This window comes from Sinohyriopsis cumingii, chromosome 16 (assembly GCF_028554795.1).
Source record: "Sinohyriopsis cumingii isolate HCF-2022 chromosome 16, ASM2855479v2, whole genome shotgun sequence".
In the NCBI taxonomy this organism is placed as follows: Eukaryota; Metazoa; Mollusca; class Bivalvia; order Unionida; family Unionidae; genus Sinohyriopsis; species Sinohyriopsis cumingii.
In genome coordinates this window covers 90,849,917-90,866,442 of record NC_142976.1, presented here as the reverse complement: position 1 = coordinate 90,866,442, position 16,526 = coordinate 90,849,917, and positions in this window count along the sequence as shown.

Genomic DNA, 16,526 nt, shown 5'->3' with positions numbered 1-16,526 from the left:
TTATCTTCATATTATAATATTGGAAACACGAACATAATATGTATACAAGAACGACCTATCCTACAAGTATTTTTTTTACAAGTCTAATTAAACTAAAGACCGAATTTTACGTTTGTGTACTCGGAATACGTCGAGTAAAACGCGGGGGAAACAGGTATTTTGTTACTGAGAATTCTTCATGTCAAAGCGGATTTATTTTCCACATCTGCTTACGATGAAGGAGGAAACATATATCACGTTCACCGAGAATTTGTATATTCTCGTTATCTTCTTGTCAGCATATCGTACTTTGATAGTCTTAATATTAGTATACAAGGGAATCCTACTCCGGTTCAAACAAGTTCTTTCCGCCAACTCGTAACAAAACATGTAGTTTTGTATTATTACATATACCATTTTTATTCACACATTCTATTTTTTAAAGTATATGTATATTTTTTAAAACAAAATATTGGCCTTTGGTGTTTTATGAAAAATAGTGTACGACCCTCATCATGTTCGTGTATTTAACTGTAGCCAGTTGTACAGTTGCATCATTGCAGTTGCATCATCGGTCTGTCTGTATTTCAGACATGGAATTACTTTTTAGGCGTGAACTTTTAAAAATATTGTAAGGGACATATGAATGGATTTAATATGCAATCAAAGACAAGTTAATTTTTTCCTTATTTCGCAGAATGAACATAGGTTTTGAACCAGTAAAGGACTCCTTTCTTACACTCTACTTAGTGAATTTACAATCGTTTTCCAAGCAAATTTCAGGGCAAATTTTACAGACTAACAGTAATTAAATACATTCGAATGTATACGGAAAGCTCATACGTTTTCAGTACATTCAAACGCGCTATTTTAATGTTTTCAATTAATGCAAAAAATTATTGATGAATTAAACTTAAGTGAAAATTTAAGCAGAAAATTAAGAAATCAAAGGCTCGGTCTCTTTCTGACATGCGGGCTAGATTTTTAATATTCATTTGGATGTGTATTAACATGAAATATTTAAACAATATAGCAATATTGCTCTATGTTATTCTCTTTGTTTACTATTTGAGCAATCGCAAGACTTTAAAATGTAAACTTGCATTTCACTTATTGTTCCCGAAAGATTTTGTTAACACTACATAACAGATGTAATACTTCCAATTTGGGTCCTAATCAAAGCAGCAGCTGCTCTCTGTGATACATCTGCCTTTATGATGCAAATGGTTGTCAGTTTTATCCTAAGATTTACTACACAAATTCGATTTCTCGATAACTTTAATAGACAAATTTCAAGTCCCTCCATTTAATCTTGCTTCTTCAAAAATGTGATTGAGAAAACCATAGTTATTAAACTCTGAAGATTAAATACATTTTTAGCTATGTTTGGATGTTTAGATGATCTCGATTATCGAATTATCGTGGGAATTAAACAGTGGTTAAATATTTCCCCAAATGTGGAGAAGTTCTAAATATGCCTTGAATATTTAGATGACTCCATGAGTCATTATTACTTTGTCTGGATCTTTCTAAATTTCAATGCACCATTTCAGCGGCAAAGCACTTGTTCTCTCTCTCTCTCTCTCTCTCTCTCTCTCTCTCAATGTCTCTTTGAAAACCAGCTTCAACTGAGAACTCGTTGTCCAAGATAGTGTTGCCCACCTCGACAAACTCTAAGTTTCTGCCTAGGTACCGTGAAATGCACCCAAACTGCCCTTCGCTACTTATGTTACTCTCTCATTATCAACAGCGCCAAAAGCGGCAATTCTCAGCAATATAACTGCATTTCTTATAATTACAAAAGATCTTGGCATTTATTAATAATATAAAATGGATAGCAATAAATCATTCCGTTATTTTATAAGTGGACATGTACTATTTTAAGTTGTAACTATAGTGGCAGACAGGTGAATGGCCAACACAATGGACCCAGTCACTGATTATAACACTTCCCAAAAAAAGGCAATCTCCAGCTGTGCCAAAATTACAGAACTATCAGTTTGATCAGCCATGCTAGTAAGGTAATGCTGAAGATCATCTTGAACAGACTGAAACCACAAGCAGAAGAAATAATCGCTGAAGAACAGGCCGGGTTCCGGAGTGGAAGAAGCACAACAGAACAAATATTCAATCTCAGGGTTCTGTGCGAAAAGTACTCGCAACACCAAGAAGACATCTATCATGTGTTCATAGATTTCAAAAAGGCCTTTGACAGAGTGTTGCATGAGGCATTGTGGGCCACAATGAAGAAGTATAACATGGGTCAAAAGCTAACCAATACCATCAAGCAGCTGTACGCCAAGGCTACCAGTGCAGTAATTGCCCAAGGTGCTGTTGGGGACTGGTTCCAGACAACAGTGGGAGTGCGTCAAAGCTGTCTCCTGTCACCCACTCTTTTCAACATCTACTTAAAGCGGATCAAGAGCGAAGCCCTGGAAAACCATTGTGGGACAGTCAGCATTGGAGGGCGTAACATCACCAACCTCCGCTTTGCAGACGACATTGATGGGCTGGCAGGCAGTGAAGACGAGCTAGCCACCTTAGTGAAGAACCTGGATGAAACATCTTCCAGATTTGACATGGAGATAAGCGCTGAGAAGACAAAACTGATGACAAATAGTGGCAAATAAATCTCAGCCAAGATTAAAGTCAGAGGACATGAACTGGAAACAGTGAGCCAGTTCAAATATCTTGGTTCCATAATCACTGAAGAGGGATCAAGAGCAGAAATTTTGTCAAGAGCAGCACAAACAATGGCAGCTTTGTCAAAGCTAAGACCCATCTGGAGAGACAAAAATATCTGTCCGAAAACTAAAATCAGACTATTGCGAGCTCTAGTCATCTCAGTCGTTTTGTACTCATGTGAGGCATGGACCCTGACAGCAGAATTACAACAAAGAATCCAGTCACTTGAAATGAGATGCTACAGAACCATCCTTGGCTTCTCTTACATGGACAACATCACAAAAGAAGAAGTGCATAATACCATCAGGGGCGAAGTATGCCAATATGAGGACCTCCTCACCACCGTCAAAAAGAGAAAGCTGAAATGGTATGGCCATGTCACTAGAGCCAACAGTCTATCCACAACAGTCCTGCAGGGCAGCGTCCAGGGTGTCAGAAGGAGAGGTAGACAGAGAACAATGTGGACGGACAACATCACAGAATGAACCAGGAAAAGTTTTGCGGAGACACAGGTATTAGCACATGATCGAGACAAGTGGAGGGAACTGGTCAGATATTCAGCAGCACAGTGCCTCAACGACCACACTAGGTCATGAGACTGATGATGATGATGATGATGATGATAGTGGCAGACTGGGTGGAAGATACAGAAATTTAAGTGTGTAATACAGAACCACAGACTGAATATCTATATCGCACACCATAAAAGCCATGCAAGATTAAACGGCTATGTAATAAAATCTGATTGATACCATATCTCCTCCGTTCTGCGTGAAGATATGATAGCTGCCCCATTTGGGGTCGTATTCTGGCGATCTTTGAATTAGCAAATAGAAATGCAGCTTTCAGAAATTTGAACGTAAATCAAATCGTTCGGCACACACTGATGCTCTTCAGTCTCCTAAATGCGAAGGTATACGACTTTGTCTGATCGGCTAATACAATTTTCGATTATGGTAAGAACATAGGCCTTCAGAACATGACCCTTAAACAATCGCTGTCAAATCTTCAATTAGGGCAAGGGAGATCTGCTTTTAATCGATACATACATATATAAAATATGGTACACTATTTCATGCCAACATTTATTCATTTTTCTGCTATTGTGCTCAAACAGATTTGTTATGGGCATACATATTGACAGCCATACATCACTATACCTCTTTGCTTCTTCTCTGAGGGCATAAGGAAATGAAACGCAATTAATTGAATGGAAAGGTTTGAACAACAAAAGTATAACTTTAAATCGATTGTAAATTTCTATCCTCAGAAGCCTTCATTAGTATTCTGATAGACAGGTACACAGACATAATATGATGGACAGGCGAAATAATTTAAGCAAGTACTATAAATTTAAATTTTGATGTGATTGGAAAGAGAAAGAGACGGACAGTTTGTTTGATATCAATAATTTATTTAATAGTAAAGATGTACCATCTAATTATTTAGTATGCATTGCATATTGTCTACATCGTGTTAGATGTGTTTTATGGATCAATTGTAGCTCGAAAGAGAAAAGATGCAATTATAAACACATCTAGCTGAGTTAATTGCTTTATCTATCCCAAGTCCTGAGTTCTATAGTTATTACTAACTTTGATGCCCTAGTTGTTACCTTTTTAATGACGTATTAATGACATATAAGAAAATAATACAACCAACTTACCAGAAAGATATGTTATACCATATTGCATTTACAATATTAGATGCATATATACACATTACCATAAAGAAATTTTCAGCCTCGCTGATCTCTTTTGGGAGTCAATCCTTATGAGTCTTATAGATTCTGGGTATAGCGAAATTATAACTCCTCTGCCTGAAGCGTGATATTAAAGCTTAAATAATCAGAATAGGCGTGAATAAACTGTCAACCAGGCACGTAAATATAGCCTGTAGCGGTGAATAACTGGCTTGGAAGTAGTCAATTTATTTGATATCAATACATTTCATGGTCGTCAACAGATCCGCCACCACGTTCTTCGACTTTAACAAATACCATGCCCCCTGCTCACATATTCACCAACTGTTCTTTTGTTCCTGTTTTTTACTTTGGGGGGTCCCTTGACGAGTGATTTGAGGGTACTTATAGCAGATGGCTCTTCGATTAATGCCACGTTGTCATTGTGGTAACAATCTCAAACAAAATCCCCCAGAGTAATACATTTTGCTGATGTTCATACAGTGCAATTAATCCTAACACCTAGCGTGTTGGCTTAAGATGTTTTGGGTGACTCTAGTTTTCGATGTCCATCTGATTTGCGTCCATGTTTTACCCTAATCAATCCCAAGGACACGCATATCTTTTCCTACCTCAGATTTTGTATTCCTTGTTGATGTCATGTATTTTTTTGTGCAAACTGCTCTACTACTTCGTTATCGAGCTCTGTATAGTCAGGCTTTACCAGTCAATTGCTTTCCTAACGTGTGCCTGGTCGAGCCTCATTTTCTTTTTTGGCTTTTAATTTAAGTATAGCGTGAGTTCATACTGCGAACCTGCGAACATCGAAGATGGTTATAATGGCTGAAAATCCCGACGTTTGTGCACTGACTATGTGGCCCTTGCACCGGATGGTATCTGCAGCGTCAAAGGCAGAAGCAAAGCTAGTTATAAAGATATCGTGTGAGACGTTAAGGGGAACGACAGACTAAACATATTCTGTAAATATGCGCCTATACGAATCCGTATACACAGATTCAAAGCATTGCTCACGTTCCGTTAGCGTTACTTAAATTCGACAGTTTTCAGGGAATTTGTATAAATATTGTATGAGTTTAAGATGACAGCAACAATACTAGTATCAAGAAATAATACGTGTTTGTTTATAACAGGTTGGACGGGATAAACGGTTGGTCAAAGCTAATTGAATTACAAATTAAAATACAAAAGAAAAATATGTCAGTTTGTTTCTCGAACATCAAAACAATATATATTCAAATAGTTCATAAAAGATGCAGAGTTACATGTTTCATTTAATGGTCATAGCAATGAAGTAAGCAACGTCAGTCGTAACAGGTATGCAAAACAGCGCAGTATAATGAACGCATGTATTAAGCACTTCATTTTAGTAAATGCAAGATGTATATACTTGTAAGTGTGCAATGCAATCAGAAGATCTCATTAACTTCATAAACGCCAGTCTACAAAATTTAACAAAAACAACAATATAATTTATTGAAAACAATGTTCGACTTAAAATTAGCATGTAGTGCGCCATTATATGAAATAGCTGTTTAAGATTTAACAATGGAAATATGTTAGTATAAATCGCAAACAATTTATACGTTTGACATGATTGAAAAAATGTGGCCAATTGCTGAAAATGAACATGTCTGTTTTAGATAGTAGTCCTGTGGTCTTGTTGAAAACACCTAAAGACTTTTCTCAGACATAAAGCTATCTTTGTTATAGCAGTTAAATAACCGATGTTTAAAAATTTTTAAGTACGATATTGAGAGTGAAGTTGATTACTTAAATATTTAATAAACTTGGGAACTTCTTGTTATGATCCTTTGTCTCCCTCTTCAAAGGCATTTTATCGTTTATTAGTTTTGTTTGCGAGCGTTCAAGCATTTAATGAATGGTCAATGAAAACATTGTCTGGGATTCTCAGGGTCAGAAAAGTACAAAAACCTTTCCATCGGAATTTGTATGTATGTATGTATGTATGTATGTATGTATGTATGTATGTATGTATGTATGTGTGTGTGTGTGTGTGTGTATGTATGTATGCATGTATGTATGTATGTATGTATGTATGTATCACAGAGAATTTTAATAATTGACATACGGGCAACATGTACTTAAAATAATATTCACGTAGAAAAATTTACACTATAAATGCAGAGGTCACTTGCAATTTGATTCTACCTGCCTCGTTAAGTAATCGAAATTGTAGAAATATAATTTCGTTTAACAAAGATGTAGGAAAAAATGGAGAAAGCTGTACAATGCTTACTGACACAACATCTTATGCAGGACACATACGGGTCTGTACTGCAAATTTGAAAGTAAATAAGCTAATCGTTAAACATGGTTCAACACTGCACACACACACACACACACACACACACACACACTCTAACAACCCTTACGCACGTTGAATGAAACATGTGCCATACGAAAGGATAAGAACCGTATACAAGAAAGTGTCACATAAATCGCAGGCAAGTAAAAATGAATTAGTAACAATGCTTTGTCTCAAATTCTATCAGAAAACATATATATTTTAATAAAAGAAATCAAGGTTTAAAGAACTTTCTGCTAATCAAATGTAATATTTAATACAAATTATCGAGACTTCCAGTAAGGAGAAAAAAAAAAGCAATGGATTTTTTAAAAAAATCATCTTATAATCAAGGTTTGCATAATTTCTGCTTTGCAAACATTACTGTTTCATTCACTGTGGTACCGATGACTGACACATTGGACTATCCGTCAAAGAATGCATTAGCAGCAGAGGGGGCGAACAGACCGAAACTATTTTCACAATAAACCCCTCCAGGAAACTATTCCTCGATAGAGGGCTTATTTCGACGAAATAAACCCTTCTATTCAGAATACAGGACAAAAAAAAATGTCCTTGAGAAATGCTTTGCATTTCCAGAAATGCTTTGTATTTCCGCTGATATAACGCGAGTTACTTCAATAAATCCGACTCGTATCCGACATAATTTCCACGGTGAGGTATCATCGAAAAATCAGGTGTAGTTTGCGCCCCCTCTGCTGCTCTACGAAATGAGTTTCCATGGGAATCTTCGATTCCTAAGAAAACATTTTTATGTCGCAAATAGTGTATCAAGGCCGACGCGGTATCGTGTCCGCGGGTCGTGTAAATTTATTGTCACAAATCCGTGCTGGTTTCTTTGAGCGCGACTAAAGAAATTCTTAAACTTATTAATATCCATATCGCCGCTACACCAGGTTTGATGAATATTTCTCAGCGTGTGAACATCAACTCCATTAAACACCGCAAGAAGATTACAGTTATCCCTGATTACTTTTGGAATTTGTGTATAACGCTGAGTAACATAAATCACATCAGTGTTTTTATGACGACCTCGTGAAAATATTCTTGCAGGATTTTTTTGCTTGTCCAGCATCACATCATCATACACTACTAGGTTATTTATTTCCCCGTCGAGGTCTTCCACGGACGGAGCTTCTTCAATATCAGTTATAAATTCAACAACATCCTCGCCGTCTTCACTCAGCGCTTTTGCACTCTCATTAAAATCTTTTATAACATCATAACAACGTTGATCATCCACAGACGGAGCTATCAAGTATAGTTTGTCCCATTTCATCCACTTCATTATCATGTTCAGTAGCAGTTGCGTTTTACCTGATCCTGACGGTCCTATGATGATCATTCTGATAGAATTTGGTAGCGCGGAATTATGCTTGACTGGTTCTTTCCTTCGCGTCGCAGAAAAATCAGTGATCTCCATTTGTATATAAGGAATAATAATTATGGATCTATATTGTGTGAAGTGTAAGGCACAAACCCCTACGAATGATCTAACAACCATTACAACAAAAAATAACAGACAAGCACTTTCTGGTAAGTGTGCGCGATGTGGCACAAAAAAATTTAGATTTCAAAAAAAAAGCCTGACAAAGTCAGCGGAGGTGACATCGCAGCAACCCTCGGACGACTTCCAGGTACCCCTTGGGCTAAATATCCCGGAGAAAAACATCTCCCAGGATACAATTACTGCGGTCCAGGGACACGACTAGATATCAGACTTGATGAACAGTCTAAACCAAAACCGGGAGAGTATCCGATAAACGCTATCGACGCAGCGTGTCACATGCATGATGTTGCTTATCGAAGTAAAGATCTGCAAGACAGGCATATCGCGGATGTGAAATTAATTCATGCACTAAGCGCCATAAAAAATAAATCATTTAAGGAGTCACTCGCTAATTGGTTAATAAGATCAGCGATGAAATCTAAATTAGCATTAGGCGCTGGATAATTAATAACAATGGAAGCGATTTATTATTCCCCGGCCGGATACTGGAGAGGTAACTCAGCAATTAATAAACTCGCCAACGCGGCATCAGTAACACGCGAGGTTGCCAAAAAATGGCTGTCAAAACAAGCAATATGGCAAATCTACTTACCACCACCTCGACAAATCAACTTTGCACATTTTGATGTTAGTACCCCCAATGAAGTTCATCAGGCTGACATACTATTCCTGCCTCATGATACTGTCCGTAGAAAAACATACAAATACGCGCTAACAGTAGTTGATGTTGCTAGTAGATACAAAGAAGCAGAACCGTTAGCGACTAAAACAGCGTCCGAAGTCGCCTCTGCGTTTAAACGAATTTATCAACGAGGACCTCTAAACTGGCCACGATTATTACAAGTTGATCCTGGTAAAGAATTTCAGGGCGCGGTGTCATCACTGACAAAGCAGCATAACGTTACCATACGACGAGGACATACTGAAATTCATCGGGATCAGGCAATTGTTGAGCGATTTAATAGAACACTCGCTGAGAGATTATTCGGATACCAGTACGCGAGGGAATTCATTTACGATACGAGATCTCGTGAATGGGTTGCAAGACTGCCAAACGTGATAGCCGCACTGAATAATGAAATTACCAGAACAACAAACATGAGACCTGTAAATGCAATCACAAAATAATATATACCCCGCGTCAGTGAACGTGTTTCAACGCAGCCAACGACGCTAGCGTCCCCACTACTGGGTAATGTCACCGTTAGGTATTTATACGAACCCGGCGAACTCGAAGGAGGAAAAAAAAGGGCAACTGATCCTATATGGAGCGTTACAACACATAAGATATCTAGCATAACCAGATCAACTGGGAGAAACGCAATCTACAGATTAGATTCAACTGCTCCTCAGCGTGGGTTCACACGCGAGCAACTTCAGGTGATCCCCGCGGATACACAATTACCACCTCGATCACTTAAATAACTGCAGCAGCACCTCTGCGTCGATTACACTCAAGACAGGTCAACATCACATTTTCACGCGTATGACCGCGATTACTATCTATTCTATCTACGGTAAATTGCCTTGGATTATTTTTCGAATACTGCCACAGCAATAAACAATTACAACTCGCGCAGTGATTATTCTGCTGTTGTTGTAATTGTATAATAAATGTTTCGTCGAGATCAAACTCGTTGCCATTTTTTTTGTCGCTCTGTTTGTAACCGGCTAATTTCTTTCTTATTGTATCATCAGCGATTGATCTGTTGATGCTGTCGTTGATAACATCATCTAATACAATTCTTCGTAACTGACCTATCCTTCTTACTCTTGACACGGCTAAATAAACTAAATTTGACCACTCGATGCGATCATCAACAATCCAAACTGTTGTATCTGAAATAGTTAGTCCCTGCGAACTGTGGATGGTCATAGCGTATCCTAGCGTCCACGGGGATTTGCTCATTTTCAGTGCCTGTTCAACAGCATCAATATCAACTGTGACAATATCATTTAATACTAAATTCTGTTTTTCCGATCTCCCAGGTATATCAACGTCGGTATTCTGCAATCGCGTATCAGCTGGTCTATAACACAACGGCACTGGCAACATGGGAAATTTCTTCTGATGTAACTGAAATAACCGCTGCTGAAGTGTGTCCCTGACTATCTTTCTACTTGCCACAATTAAATCACCTGGTTTCCACGTTTCCCAAAAGTCGCTCAGCGAAGTCTCTGGAATTATTTCACGCATTATCTCACACTGGACTTTATTGGTTTGTAGCCTGATCAACGCCTTAAACTCTTTCAGCGTTTCATCGAGTGCTCTAACATCGTTAGTTATTTCCTCATAATAATCTACAAAAGTTTTCAGCCACGTGTGTGGAGATTCACCTGTAAATGGCGGTGGTTGACCATGATCGCCGCACATAACAACTGCGGTATTTTTCTTTAGCAACCAATCCAGAAACTGTTTTAATGTATCCAACGGGACAGTGTCTATCTCATCCCAGATGATTATTCCAGGGATATATTTCGTTCCCATTCGCGTAGGAGTCCATGTGCCGCCGCTGTATTTGAAAAAACTGTGATACGTGCACGCGTTAACATCCCGTTGTCTCATCTCCCTGGCAAGTCTATGTGTGGGTGTTAGCACAATCATGTCAGAGTTTCTAAATAATTCTATCGCGCGAGTTGTCTTACCGGAACCACCAGCCCCGTTGAGATAAACTGTTCTATGTCTCACAACAGGATCGTGCACCGGCGGCAGCGAAGTTGTCGTAGAAATTGAAAATTTCCCAGATATTTCTGCGCCGCGATATTCATCCTCGATTTCAACATCAGCTGATTCACAATATCCATGCAACATTTCATTTTTTATTCTCCATGAACCCCACGATGGATCATTCGGTATAACCTTATTCAACGCCGCTAAGTGTTTTTTATCGATATAGAATGAATCCGTTGCAACTCTCACTGCGTCAACGGGAAACCTATTAATCATCGACAATAGGTTTATTGATACATGAGCGAGCATCGAAGATCTCAAATGTGTGTACTGAGATGATTCTCCGTCGATATAACTAAAAACAGTTCCTAATTTTTCCCCGTTTGACAGAAACACATCTTCGCGGGTACAAAACGTATTATTCGTGGCGGCATCAGCGACAATAAGATCCAATTCGGCCTCGTCCATGATTAATCGACTATGATGTAGTTTATGATCATACGCTCCACCTTGAGTAAATTTTCCTATTATTCTTCGTCCTAGATCTTTTGCGGCGCTTTCATCAGTTTGGGAAATTTTAGGAGTTCTTTCGATGATAGTGTCGATAAAAGATTCTGGATACTCCTGGAAATTATTAGTTTCTTCGATGACTTGCGGAGTTGGCAACCAAACTTCGGTTTGACGACAGTAGCATATAATCGCTTCACTGACCGTCAGCGACAGCAGTATTTGACTGTCAAGCATGTATCGCAATAACACTATTGGTGCCCATCGCTTCTCAACGAAATGTTTACCAAACCAAGCATAACACACAGGATGTAAACCCGTAGCGAGTTTAAACGACGACACACAAGCAACCCCGGTCAGGTCAAAATCAGGCAATGGTCCGTTTATGGCAACTCTTGTCATCGAGCTTGTAATATGACCAAACCGTTTAAAATACTCACTACATTCTCCCCGCCCAAGAAAACTTCCTGGATAACACGCCGTCATATCCACGGATATCATATCGCGGTGATCATACTGGGTATTCCACAAACCACCGTGCCCGTATTCGATACAGCTCTGTTGAATATCCTCGAGAAAGCTCTTCGGGGTTGGTCTCCATGAATTTCGTTCTCGGGCTATATGCGTGACAACACCCGGGACAGTAAAACACTGCGTCAGTAACGTATCAGTGTTCGTCGCATGATATTTTTCTGCGAGTTTTTTCATTTCGTGATGTAATGCCGCCGTTCTGTATACCTCCCCGTTGGGTTTCACAAACTGATCAAACTCTCCCTCGAGGTCACTTCGGAATAACCACACCGACACTGGATCGGTTTTACTTATCTGATAAATAAAATCAAACATAGAAATGCTGGCATTTCCGCTCGTGGAACCACTAGCATTTTCCAATTCCGGATAATACTTTACAACACGATCTCGAGGAAATATCCTAACCGAGTCAGTCCAGGCGTGACTGTTATGATCGATAATAGTTATTGGTGCTCCACGGGAATCATATTTACTCTTGTACAATACCTCACCGGTCAACGATGAAACCGTTATAGGAAATTTTAGTAATCGTTCGAGCTCGGCAACATCATTTATTGACGCTCCTTCATCCACTACTTTTGCCGCCCACGCTGCTATTTTAGTCTGTCTTAGCGGTGTTAGGCCGTTTCCTCGCATTGCATTTTTAAAATGTTCCATTACTCGCTCGGCTACACAATTCAACCCTGTGGATTTTATCAATGACTCTGACATCTTCATCGGGGCGAGTTTATCAACGCGTGGTTTCTTCATCGGATAAATTCCATAAATGACTGCGGTCACAGGATACGCTCTGGCATAATATGGTATATCAATCCCAACAAGTACTCCCGGGTTTGAGTCTTTGGTTACGACGACGGTTTTCCCCCGCCGGGCATCAAGAATAGGGTCTAGTTTGTCTCTGATAATCCACGTTGTTTCACCTGTTTCCGTGTCGTCGACGCCAACGATAAATTTTATCTGAATGAAATATTTTTTATCATCGAGATACCCAATTATGTTCGACGCGATTGTATCGTTGATGGTACCATCAATGATGGCATTTTCAGAAATGATTTTATACGAAGACCACACATGTGCGGCACCATCACGACGAAACTCTTCTTTGGCGTTCTTGATAACACCAATTACGAGTGTGAGTTCTCGTCGTCGTCGATCAAAAGTTAACCGGTCAAGATCGAATCGACCTCGGGGAAATTGGAGATTTCCAGGTTTTATTCTGGATAGTCTTTCAAAACTCATTATTATAATTAAGACAAGTATTTAAATAGACAAATATATTATATGCACCAATGCAAGTGGATTAAACTAAATTCATCAGCGCCGTGTAGCAAACCATGCAGACACGAATACTGTGGACAACATGCTCAACAGGTCCGCGGTGGGAGTCTAGGACCGATACCGTGTATCAGATGCGGCATTGGAGTACGAGGAAAAACGCAATTATGTTCAGCGTGTGGGGGGAAACGCTATCGAGAACTAAAACGGTATTATGATAAAAAAAATCCAGACTCGAACACGTTCTCGGAGCGTGATTACATAAATAAGTTTTCAGACAAATTATGAATTAGACAAATGATTTGCTTATAGTATAATGAATCAAGAATTCGTCCCCGAACAAGAATTTGTTCCCGAACAAGAATTTGTTGCACATCCAACTATTCCAAATTATGAGGCAAACCGAGATGGCACGGTGCGACACTGCACGCGAAGACGACCAGTTGGTACAGTTGATAATGCTGGTTATTTAAGATTTACTGCCACGTGCTCAAAGAGGTATTTATGTCATCGTTTCGTCTATGAGGTTTTTAACGGAGTGATCCCTAAGGGTTTTGTCATTGATCACATTAACGGTAACATACTTGATAACTCTATAAACAATCTTCGCGTGGTCACTCAGAGCAAGAACTGCCTACTGGGTAACACAGGGCGTTGTAAAACAGTTGCAAGAAGAGCTATTAAATCTATAAACGCAGGTGAAGAAATTGTATTCCAGTCAATAAACGCCGCCAGTAGGTATTTCGGTATTTGTCCACCTGCTGTACAGCATGTCGCAGATGGGATCCACAAAACAGCATTTTCAAAGAAGCTCAAACAGAAGATCACATTTAGTTATGTACCTCTTATCGTTGACACAAACGACGATAACTCCTCCACGAGTGTGTAACGCTTTGCAGAGTTGTCGTCGTCAGAGGATTTACTTCCCCTGACAGAGTCAAACCTGATAAAATATTTTATCGAGTTCATAACATGTAATCATTTATTTACCGTAGAATATATATTTTTTTACAAACAATATCCTCGTTTTACTGAATATATCCGACTGTTTTGCTCTTCTGTGCTTGTTATATGACCGCGCTCAAGAAAACATGCAATTAAAATATTTTAAACAAGTCCCGCCCACTGCTAGAGCGAATTTCCAACTCGCAAGTAACAGTTGGGTTATATACGAAATCGCTCCCTAAGACCTTTGGGTCGATCGAAAGTCAGCACGCGCAAGCAAAACCATAAATTAAATCCGCCAATGGCGGGTGTCTTTTGTGCACCATCCAATGGTCGATTCAATGGATGGTTTTGCTCTGCTGCTGATCGTAGAAAATGACCCACCTGCATGTTTGTGTCGTCATAGGATAAGGTCTTAGGATAAGTTAGGATAAGATTACATGTTCATTGTGCCTTTGCCTGCTATGACACTCGAATCAGAGGTTAAAGGTTGTTCTGTGTTGTATCGTCCCTCCCGAGCTTCTAGACCGTTATTTGACGATCTAGAAGTTCCTCATGGGGTGAGTGACCCCCAAAAATAAACAGATAGATGGATGCATAAAGCTCTACGTCACCTGGGTGCCCACCAATAGAAACATTCAGAAAGAGTGTTGGCCAAAAATAAACGGTAACATGAGGTGCCTAAGGGAAAAATCACAACACGAAGGTCTAATATAAGACCAAGAAAAAAAAATCCTAACAAAGGACTCATGAAAGAACCGTAGGCCGGTGAAGAGTACCCAGTAAGTGATAACCGCTCATCATCTATCTGTTTATTTTTGTTTTTGGTGATGCTAGCATGAGAAGTCCCTTGGACTTCCAGAGAAACTCTTCGAGTTTCCACGCTCATGCATTTAAAAATATAAAAATATATAATAATATGAATCACGAAAATATAAATACCATACTTGTTGAAATTAAAGAATTACAACAGCGAGGTTTTAATATTTTACTAGACACTGAAACAATTATGTCAGATTTTGAATCCTTGAATGAGCTATCACAATCGGGGAAGAACAATCTCCCCGCGTGTTATAGGTTCATTAAGGGTTTGCAAGATCGCATTTACAGATCACTTGCCGGGATAACTGAAAATCAGGTATCTGAATTTATTCCACTGTGCCGTGCAGTTGAGAAGATTCGTCTTGTATTGTCAAGCGAGTATGAGACTCGAAAATTAATTAGCACCAGGGTGAGACGGTTAAAAGGTTATATAAAGAATCTAGACACGGAAATGCCTTGCATTTCTGACGAAAATACTAGTATTTGTGACTACGAGGCCGACAAGGAAGTATAAACCGCCGCGTGTGACTCACAGCACAAAGTGAAAGTAGAACCTGAGAAACGCTAGCCCCCCCGCTTAAGTGTAAAGCACATTTCCACGGTAAAAAAAAGTGTATTATTTTTTTTGCCCGAGCGTGGAAACTCTTCGAGTTTTACATGAGAAGTCCTTAGACTTCCAGGATTTGCTTAAGCGTTTCAACATCAATACAACAATGAGAATAGTTCATAATCTGTTCTCGTTGACACCAAGCTGTGATCATATGATTTTGCTGTAGCTGTGTTAATTGTGACGACGTTAACAAGAAGTCTTCGTCGCCGTACACGTCAACGATTATTTTAACGGGGAAATACTGTTCGTGTGAGTTTCCAAATGCGGTTTTTATTGCCTCGTGAAGAATTTGCTTATCATGAATATGAACTCGTGCGTGAATGTATTCACACATTATATACAACTGTTTTTTTTTAAATGCGTGAGCGTGGAAACTCGAAGAGTTTCAGGACTTCACCAGTAAGTTCACGGAGACAGTCTCGCCACGCAGGTCCAACAACCCCCCCCGTTGGTCGGTGAGTTTAAAATTTATCGTTGACAACCACGGATTATTACACCGCAGATAGACCACATTGATTGGTTCTTGCACAATCAGAAAACCAGGGGGGTCTTTTGGTGTGAACGTATACAGGATAAACCCCTGTTGGGCCGTCGTTGTGTCAGCGCTAGCGCTGTAGCTACCGTCGATGACGTCACATACAAGATTGACCGCAATAACATCTGTGATATTTACGATCCCGGGTGAGATGTGTCTGCCATCGGATGCTGTACTGTTATCGTGTCTTAAAATAACAGGTTGTGGTTTTATTTTCGTGTACGCGGTAAGAATATCTTCGAAAGATTCCGCGATAAGATCAGAGACTGATTTTCTCAGTGTGTGTACGTTATATCCAGGAAGTTTAAAATCTGAAATATCCTTCACGGGAATACCAAATCGGGCTGCAAAATTCGATCTTTTTTGGGTTCCATAATCGCCTTTGAGATCCAGTAGATGTTGAATTACTTTTTGATTTATAAATTCCA